A 9,964-nucleotide genomic window follows, 5' to 3' on the forward strand; every position below is an offset into this window, starting at 1 on the left:
GTCACCAGCTGGAACATGCACACAAGTTCTGCCACACAACAAGAGGAGAGAGAAAGGGGTAAATGTGATCCACTCCACCGATACAGTCAGCTATACGCCAGTCTACGTCAAGATCTACCTCATCAGCTGCCCTGCCATCTGCTGAGTGGCATTCCATAAGTAAACTCTGGACATTAATAGGCTGTCCGAACAGACGGCTGTAATGCACACAGGAAGACAGAGGAATAAAGGCGAATTAAGCCGGGGAGGAGAGTAGCGTTACATGAGCTGCTGTTCTATTTGAAATGAGGTAGCCAGCTGCCGATACATTAATAAAAGATTATCACGGGTACGTGGTCGACGTTGCTCTATGATCGAAGCTGTAGTCAGATAATAAGCATATTGGACATACACTTGTGTACAGGAAAACTGATCGGTGACATAGTTGCAAACAACCAAACACAGCCATAGATCTAGAATGAAGTAATGGTCATTTGTGACTAGTTTCCAGTGAGGCCATGTTAAAGCAATTAAAGATGTAAGGGTTTCATGTGTCATTCACAATATCAGATTTTATTGCTCAAAGAGGTCATTACAGTAATTACCATTTGTCCTTGATAAGCATTTTCCCAAGGGTTCTATAAGTTTAATTCTGTATAGGTCTGTCCAACAATTTCTTGGAATTGCAGAAAGGGCAGCTAGAAGAAAAAAATCTTAAAAAGTCTCTTAAATCTCATAAAGTGTGAGAGTGAAGCATAGTAAGTATTGTGATTGATATCACCAGACACTGTGGTGTGTGTGGTTATTTTCCCCCTCTTACTTCTCAGTACACACATTAGAAGAATATTTAAGACACAGCATAGTTCAATTAAACTTTTAACTGAATGCATATTTCTAAACAGACGTCGTTGCTTTACTATGAAGAAATGGGATGCATCAGGGAACCAAAACCATGTTCTAAGAACTCTGCTTCCTAGAAAGCAAAGTTCATCTGTGACCTCTGACCTGCCTCACATGCACCTGCTACAGCAAATCGGGGGGAGTTCTGGCCAGCACAAAACCTTCTAAGAAGTAGCATTAAAATTAAATATTATACATGTTTAAAGGGGGGAGGGGAGAGGTTGGGAAATCTATATAAAAATTATTGATTCAAAATGGCAACATTCAGCACAGTACATTTTTAAGACATTGCAAACAACCTTCTGCTCATCATGGTCCCCAATAGTTTTTGCTAGTGACATCCTGGAATTTAAAACTCTCTGAGACTTACTGAATTTGTACACTGTTCACAATATGACCCTCTGCTACACCACTGAGAAGTGATTATGTTTGGAGCATGGAGGCGTGTCAAGGGGATGTAGAGATTTGCTCTGGTCTCGGTCAGCTCAGAGTACGACACAGCGTGCTGTTTTAGTTGGACTCAGTCCAGGGGTGGCACTTTTAGATGAGGGTTGTACAATTTGCAGATGTTAGTAACTATCTGTCTGGGTGTGGGCAGAGGGTGTCAGTTTAAAATAACTTTCTGCTGCCTTGGCATGTGGAGAAAGGGTAGAAGCTGGCCTGTGGGGGTTAAGGGGGAGGGGGGGGGTTTTCCACATGTCACTATGCTAATCAATACCGTAAGAAAAAAAATAATAATTGATTATACCCTAGATCTGAGCTCACACAGTTGGCATCCTTTACTGACACAATCAGCTCACCGGCATTGTGGGTAGCTGAGGAGAGGGTTTCTTTATTAAACTGTCCAACTCGAGAGGCTGTGTTCCCCGGATACACAGCATCTATTTATTGTCATTCCCCCTTCTCTGACCCTAGCTTTATTTTAAGCCTCTGATTCATGGACCATTCATTCGTGAAAACCACCAAACGGCTATAAGTTTACAGCTCATACTATTTGGGTGGGAGAGAAAGACTGATAATTGTGTGTGGGGGGTATGCATAGTTGGGTGTTTTTCTTCTGGGGGGGGGGGGGGGGGTGCGCGTGCATGGAGTGCAGTTATGAGGGCTTGTTTATTTAGGCCACTGTCAAATCTGTTCATAGACTATAGTACCACTTATTTTGTCTGTGGATTTCCTTTCCAACTAGGTTCCCCTGGGAGAAACTGAAACTGCAGCATAACTGAACACTCTTGTCTTTTTGAGAGGAGAAGGTACTTTTGGAGGGAAACTAACTTTCTGTTCGCCCTAGACACAGCAGTACCATCACACTCTGCCATTTTCGACAACAGCATGAAGCCACATGGGAATGGCACCAGCTGAAACCTCTCACTCCGCTTTTGAGGAATCAAGGTGGGTCTGTTCAACACTCTTTGTGTGTGATTACACAGCCCCCCCTTGTAGTGTTCAGCCTCTCTGATTGCAATGTTACAGCGGGGCTTTGAGTAAATCCGTGGTGATGGGCAGAAGGCGGCGTTTGTTACTGCTCTTTTGCTGCGTTCCAACGGGAGCCCGAGATGCCAATGCGACTGCGGTTGATGGTGTGATGCAATCAGCTGCCCATCGAAGGCATCAGGGGATCTGGGTGGAAACTTCAGACTGGGCTGCACTAACAAATGGCCTGGGGGTGAGCTTTTCAGGACAGTCTAGGGAGGGGAAATAGTGGAAGGCGCGGGGGTGGAGTTGGAGGGGATGGGGAAGTGGGGGTGGGGTGCGAGTTGCTCAATCTCCATATCCTAGCAACTCAGCGACACAGCGTGATACTCAGCCCAGCTGGTCCTTTGGATTGGTCACACTGCTGCCATGAGCCCCGCCCATTTACTTGTGCAGGGGGTGATAGCATACCAAAAATCAAAACATCCACACCACTTTATCCACTCCTGTGCACTTGACCTCACAGCACTTTAATCTCTCATTTTTGTCTGTTTTATTTATTTATTTTAAATATATTTATTTCTCCATTCTACATGTAAATATACATACATTTTAATACATGTACTTTTATTGTCCATTAGTTTGGAAGATCTCAGCCAACAGAATTGTCGTGCAGCATGAATTCCCCCTATGCAGCCTTACAGTACTGCCCAGAACACACCTTTCAGCGGTAAGTAACGCACTGCTTGTGCAAATGTTTCTCTATGTGAAAATAACCCCTTGGCGTCTACTAACCCCTTGTTAACCATCACTTTGAGGAAAGGATCTATTGTGTGAGAACTTTGTCGCTGTACAAGTTCATCTGTTACACAGGGTTGGATTTCAAAGGAGATGATTGACTCAACAAAAGCCACCTACTCTTTGGGGATTCTCCAAGGGAAAATATTGTACTTCACCATTGTATTCGTGACTGTCTGATTTAATGTGACCATTTTGCTGAAAACCAGACAGCCAGATGGAAATGCACATATGGATGAACACAGAAAACTCTGCATGGATTCTCTGGTAAAAGGTTTTATTTTGTAGCCAACAACAGTAGATGGTGTCTGAGGTGGAAAAGGCTTGGAAACAGCTGTGTCTGGAAGTACAGCTGTTGCTTATGTTTGATATTTATAGGTGTGGCGTACTTATGGCAACAATGTGAGCGTATGGGAGAGTCAGGTTTAAAGTGACGGGGAGACACTTGAAACCTCTTCCCCCGGGGCTGATTCTCTCCCCTACTGTATGCTTGACCATGGAGAAGAGTGGGAGTTCGGCCTTTAGATAGATCATTATTTATAGAATGGTATGCTTGCCATTAATATTGCATTGTCCCTTTATCTCTGTTTCATTTATAATGGTTAAACTTGACATGTCTCAAAGCCAATTGAATAGAGATTAAATATTGACAATATTAATCCAGTCACTTTCATATCTGTGTAGCGACTGTAAATGAGAAGACACTTAACCATTTTGTTTTTAAAATCATTTCTTGAAAACAGCTTCTTTTTTTCAAAAATAGGTTCTTGTATTTTTTGTTTAAATGAAGAATAATAACCACTATAATTCTATGTAATGCATTATGATCCTTTAAGTGTTGCTACAGCTTTAGTTTATATTACTACCACTCTGGTGCCCGTAACACTTGTTTTACATAAGCACTGGGGTGTTTTTTCAATTATGTAGTAATTACTCAGCTCGTTTTTGCAGATTATTATGTCTCAGGTATTTGAAGTTGCAATGGAAAGAAATGGTTGTCTTTAAGCCAACATTCATGATAAATCCCCATAAATAAAGATCCAGAAAGGATATCACAGGAAATAACTGAGTGGGGAACCTAAACTGGAAAAAGCTTTGGCTCTGACCTGAGTACTTTTTCCATGTCTGTATTATTTTATATGACTTTAGACTGCTACTCCTACTACAACTCCTACCACTACTAATAGTAATAAACGAAAATAATACAAAGCAGTAGAAGTAGCATAAGCAGCAGTTAATGTCAAGTCATATAGTAGATGCCTATATCCCACTGTAATTGTTAATAATGCAAATAACAAGTAGTACTAGTGGCAGCAGTAGTATTTCTTCACTTTTTTTTTTTTTGACAGTCATCATTTTAAAATACTTTACTGTCATAAGCAGTCTTGATTTTTCTCACATTTTGTTCTTAAAATAGTAGAAATGTAGAAAATTACAACTGATGAAATTATCCAATCAATTTTTTTAATTTGCTGTTCTTTGTTGCAGTGATAATCGTTTTAGTGCTTCTTATCTACATGTCTAAGATGTCTCTTACCTTCATTTTTTCTTGTTTATATTGTTATTTTTACTAAAGCTATTATTGCACATTACAAGTCAACCAAGAATAAAGCTAACCTGCATTATTTAGACATTCTTATGTGCTAAAATCTCATTACCAATTATTCACAGGGATTAGACTTGTCACCATAACAGTTTACACTTTTATGTTTGGAAGTACATCTAATGAATTCCATCTTCTGCTGAAACACCTTTGTTTCCCATATGGCTGAAAAATGGTAAAAAATGATTCTAGACATGAAGCACGACAACACAAATGTCCCAGCACTCTTATAATACAGATAAATGCTACAATTCAAGCTAATAGAATGGTACTGTATACTATTTGCACCTGTGCAACATTGTAATTGATGAAAGTTATATGTGGCTCTTCAAATGTGTACATGTGCATTATATCCTTCTAATTTCCCCATATTGACATAGTCTGTGTGGCCAACCTGAACTGAACTTTCTCTGTACTTTACAGAAATTAAAATCGCTCTTTCACTCAAAAAGAGTAAAGAGGGGGATTATTGTTGGATTATTTGTAGCACAAACTAATTCATATTTTTGAACTTTATATAAACATACATTGAAACTTTTTATTGGGTAAAGAATCTACTTCTCTTTTCATTCCTGATGAAAAAGCAGATGGTAGAGACTTCAGATGATTATTTGCTTTGGCCATTATAAGCAGAGCTGGTCCTAGAAGTGCTGTACATCTCATTTAAGTTAACCTAGGGTGTTGCTGAGATGTTCTGCCTAGTGCATTAACCCAACACTCAACCCCTACCTTGAAGCAAAGATAAACAGCCAAAAGTTGTTTGGTCTTTTCTGTTTCATGATCCATCAATCCATTTTTTTCCTTTCTCTGTAAGATGAACTGTTGTCAGATCACAAACTAAAATTACACTAACTAAAATGACAAAAAAAAAAAAACACTAACTAAAATGTTTGTCGTTGTGCAAGGCTTGCCTACAATGTCTATGCTGAACTTATAATGTTGTCATAATGCTAATGACACAATTCCAATACCAGGCCAGTGGCCTTGCATTATACCGCATTTCATGATTAACTGCCATCATGCCTAAACAGGCATAAAGAGAGCAAGGCAAAGGGCACGACACATTATTGGCGCTTAATAATGTTAACAATGTTCTGCTAGACTATGCGCACTAGTGCGGGGTGTGTGTAGTCCAGATAACATGGTTGCTCTTTGTCATCATTTTAGTAGGGCAGAATTCACCTTACTTCACAAGGGATTATCATCTGGGAACAAAAGATGAAAGGAAAGCAGAGATGGAGGGAAAAAAAGCTACACAAGGTTTTCCAAGACTAACATGAGTAAAACATAAAAAAGACTGGCTAAAATGAATAAAATAACAAAGTGTGAGAAGCTTTAGAAATGAGGTGGCAAGCAAATCAGCAAAAATTCCATCTTATCATTCAAAATATTCCCTTTTTAGGATTCATATAGTTTAGAGTCCAGCCTTCTTTAAGCAGCAAAATATTTATTAATATAGTAAACAGATTTATAAATGTATGTATGAGTTATTTTAACTCATATACCACCTCTTTATAATGATCTAAGAGACAAGTAAACTTATCCGAAATCACAGCAGTAATGGGAATGGTTCACTGTTACTGTTTCTATGAACATTGCACAGAAATGGTAAAAGTAGTTATCTATTACACTTTGTGGTGGGGGGTGGGGGTATTCTGAAAATTTCCCCTGTAGAGTACCTTGATATTTTGGAACACCTATTTGCATTTCCTTCTGCAGTAGTTAAATGTGGCATTTAATTATAAGTGTGCATGGATGTAAATTTATTACAGTCTGATCATCAGTTTTGTAATTAATCAATCAGTACTATATTGGAACACTATATGGTACTGACCAAAAAAAGTGATTCAGTCAAAGTATACGCTTATGGGACATAACATGGTAACACCGACAAAATGAAAAAATTCTTCTGGCATGCACCAGTCTGAATCCAGTGTCAGTTTGGCCATATGCTTACTCAGTCATTACTTGAGTTTAAACCAATTCAACGCAAGGCAGTGTCAAACCCTTAGGCGGAGCAGGTACAGCAGCGTCTTCTGTTCAGCCATCGTGTTCAGCTTCCAGGGTCTGAGTGATGAAAAAAACAAGGCTGAGCCCTTTTGAGCACTTCCACGGCTTGATTAATGGCGACATAGGAGAAGACTCCCCATTGCCAGCCTGTTTGTTTTGATTGCATTTTCATCGGTAGATGTGAAAACCTGGTCTGAAACAAAGGCCGCTGCTGTCTGGTGCTGACCTCCGGCCCAGTCCCATTTGAGGAGCACGCTCTGTTTTTAAGTGGACGCTGAACAGCTTTCCCCTTAGGCTGACAGAATAACTCACTAGGTAACCAGACACTTGGCAACAGGCAAACAGTGAGACTCACCAGCCTGAATTTCAAAGGGCTTGTTTTTTTCCCAAGCTTTTCTAAAACCTATAATTCATAAGGTTTCATACTCTCTATCCTCTACATCATTCTGTCACTGAAGGTGATATTCCCTCAAAAGAACAGAAAAACAAAAAAATATGTGGATGCAATGCTGAGATTGTTGGGAAATGTGACCCCACCAGTTCTCAGTAATAAAATGGATTTTCTTTTTTTTATTTTAAAATAAAAACTTCCATCATTTGAACCATATCTCATGCAAACAGTGGCTGAAACAGACAATATTTGTACACACATTCTTTTATGACAAACTAAAGTGATAGATGGCATGTATAATCAAATCACTTCTTGGGGTGGTTCATACTTGATGTGCTTATGGTTTCAGTTTAACGAAGCCATTTATTTCAGCAAGGTGGTCTTTGTGTAGTTACACATACAGTATTAAGACTACCGTCTGCATGCCACTGTTGGCATGAAATGATCATAAACTCAGGGTAATTTTCCCTGTTGTAAATCAAGCTTGATGTGGCTCCTATTAAAAAGCCTGGATGCTTCTCGCTGTGGGTGCTGTGCCTTTTTGTGGCATGATGATGTCGATCCTGGCCGGCTCCTTGTCAGCAGGGTTGTGTTTCTGCCACACTACTGATGAGGGTTATTCGGTTGCCTGGTTCTGACTTATTCCCCTCACCCATTTCCTCTTTGGACAGGCCTCTGGCCATCCTGGGGTGGTGATGTCATTATATCAGGCTGCCATTGGCCTCTCCAGTCTCCAGCAGTGCATGTGAAGCATGCCCGTACTGTGTGACCTGAGATAGTAGCCACTCAGCACCTGCTGCGAGCCTGTATAACCCTAATGTTCTCACCAGACAGAAATGTTTACAATATTAGGTATAAAAACATATAAATGAACAGGACATCCAATCCCCTTTGAAGGCAGCTTTCCCTGGGTGAGACCTTGTAGGCTCAAGGTGTCTGTTATATCCATTATGGTGTAGGATAACAGCTGTTTCATTTTGAATTAAATGTCAATGAAATCAGAGGGCTAGTGGGATTAAGGGACAGATGCTTGACCCCAGACCCTGTGGGATTATTATGTTCTTAATATATTGGCCCTTAGCATCTAGAGTCTATTCCCAGGTGGAACACTGTTGTTCCATGCTTGAGCAAGGCTCTTCTCCTCAATTGCATTGGACATTGTACACTGCCATAGGTATGGGCACATGCAAAGCAAATCAACAATGATAATGTGTTGCTCAGCACTACATGTTGTTATGTACAATACTGGAGATTTCATTCTTGAAGTAATAATTTGAAGTAGGGTTGAGGATAGAATTAGGCATTGCTTTGTATAATATATACAAATAATAATGACAATAATACCAAGAAAAGGCATGTAATTATTTAAAAAATAAAATTATTAAAAACATTCATTATTATTATTATTATTATTATTGTTATCGGAGTAAATAAAGTTAACCAGTTGCCTATAATTTAACTGAAGCCGATTAGCTAGCACTGACGGCAAACTTCATCACGTGGTTGTGCATACATCTTAATGAACAGCTTGCTGTATTTGCAGTTTTATATAACCTACAGATTACTGATTTAATCAAGTAAGTAGAAATTTGCTTCTTTGTCAATATTTTAGTTAAAAAAGAACAATGTGTATTTTAACCAAACGTTCATTTTTTAAATATTACTTTAAAACAATGTTTATTAACATCTTGACTGACTGTTTACTCTAATCGTACGAGTAGGTTAATTCGCTAGCTAGGTGTGCTTGCTAGCCTGCTAGTGTCCTGCCAAGATGCATTTTCTGGCGTTTGATAGGGATCCAATTTGTGAGATGGCCAATTCATTACAGAGACATCTGAGGTTGTTTAACGTGTTTGAGGCTAACTTGCCTAATTATATCTACACTACCAGTTGAGTCAATTAATCAGGCCTTGTGACATACGGCTAATAAGCTAGAGTGAGCAGTCTCCCTGTTGCAGATCTCTGTAACGGCATCACGGGTTTGCTGCTTAAATGCAATAACTAGCCAAGAAATTTCGGAATTGCGGAAGCCAGGCATTGTTGCCAGCATAAATTACAGGTTTATGTTTTATGCGCTTTATTCCTTTTTGGGTTCTTGATCTGGCTGTTTCATACAAAGACTCTTATAGTATGCCGTGTCATTTTACTGGCGTTATTGGATGTCCAAGGTGCTTTGGCATTCAGTATTTTTGATTGCTAGTGAAAAGGTTTGTTACGATTTGTAGCTGTGTGTTTGGAATAATTTGGAATTTGTCATAATTTTATGCAGTACTGAAGGAAGCAAACAAAGGCGCTGATGCTTAAGAGAATAGGCTAACAAAAAAAATTTTCAGTCCACCCTCGTATTTGTTCCTGTCAACCAATGGTAGATTCACAATAACACCATTGTGTGCCAAAGACAAAAATTAAAATCCTGTTGTACTCTTTACAGCCCTTGAATTGCTCATGACCATAGCTTCCTAGCCTTGTGGACCGCAGCCACCTCATGTAACAGTAAAAAACTTCAAACCTGCCACTTGGTGATCTTTATTGTTAGACAAGTAGGTCGTCCAGTCTGTCTGCTGGTTTAAAGGTGAGTTACGTATGTTTCTTTGGTGTGTATTCGAATCGTTGACAGGGGGGATGGTCTGCACTGATTGTTGCACAGTAACTGAATATGCGTGCATGTTTGAACTGTTTCCTAAAAACGACAACAAAAACCCCTAGAATGCCTTCAGTGAAAAGTACAACAGGATTTAAAATTTGATTTTTGACATGGAATGATGTGAAGTGAAAGTGCCCAGGGGTCGTAGGTAGCTGTTGAGTGCCGTTGGACATGCATGCTTTGGTGTCCACATGTCTAACATTGTGACAAATGGCAATATCTACAGGCC

This window comes from Megalops cyprinoides, chromosome 2, assembly GCF_013368585.1.
Source record: "Megalops cyprinoides isolate fMegCyp1 chromosome 2, fMegCyp1.pri, whole genome shotgun sequence".
NCBI lineage: Eukaryota > Metazoa > Chordata > Actinopteri > Elopiformes > Megalopidae > Megalops > Megalops cyprinoides.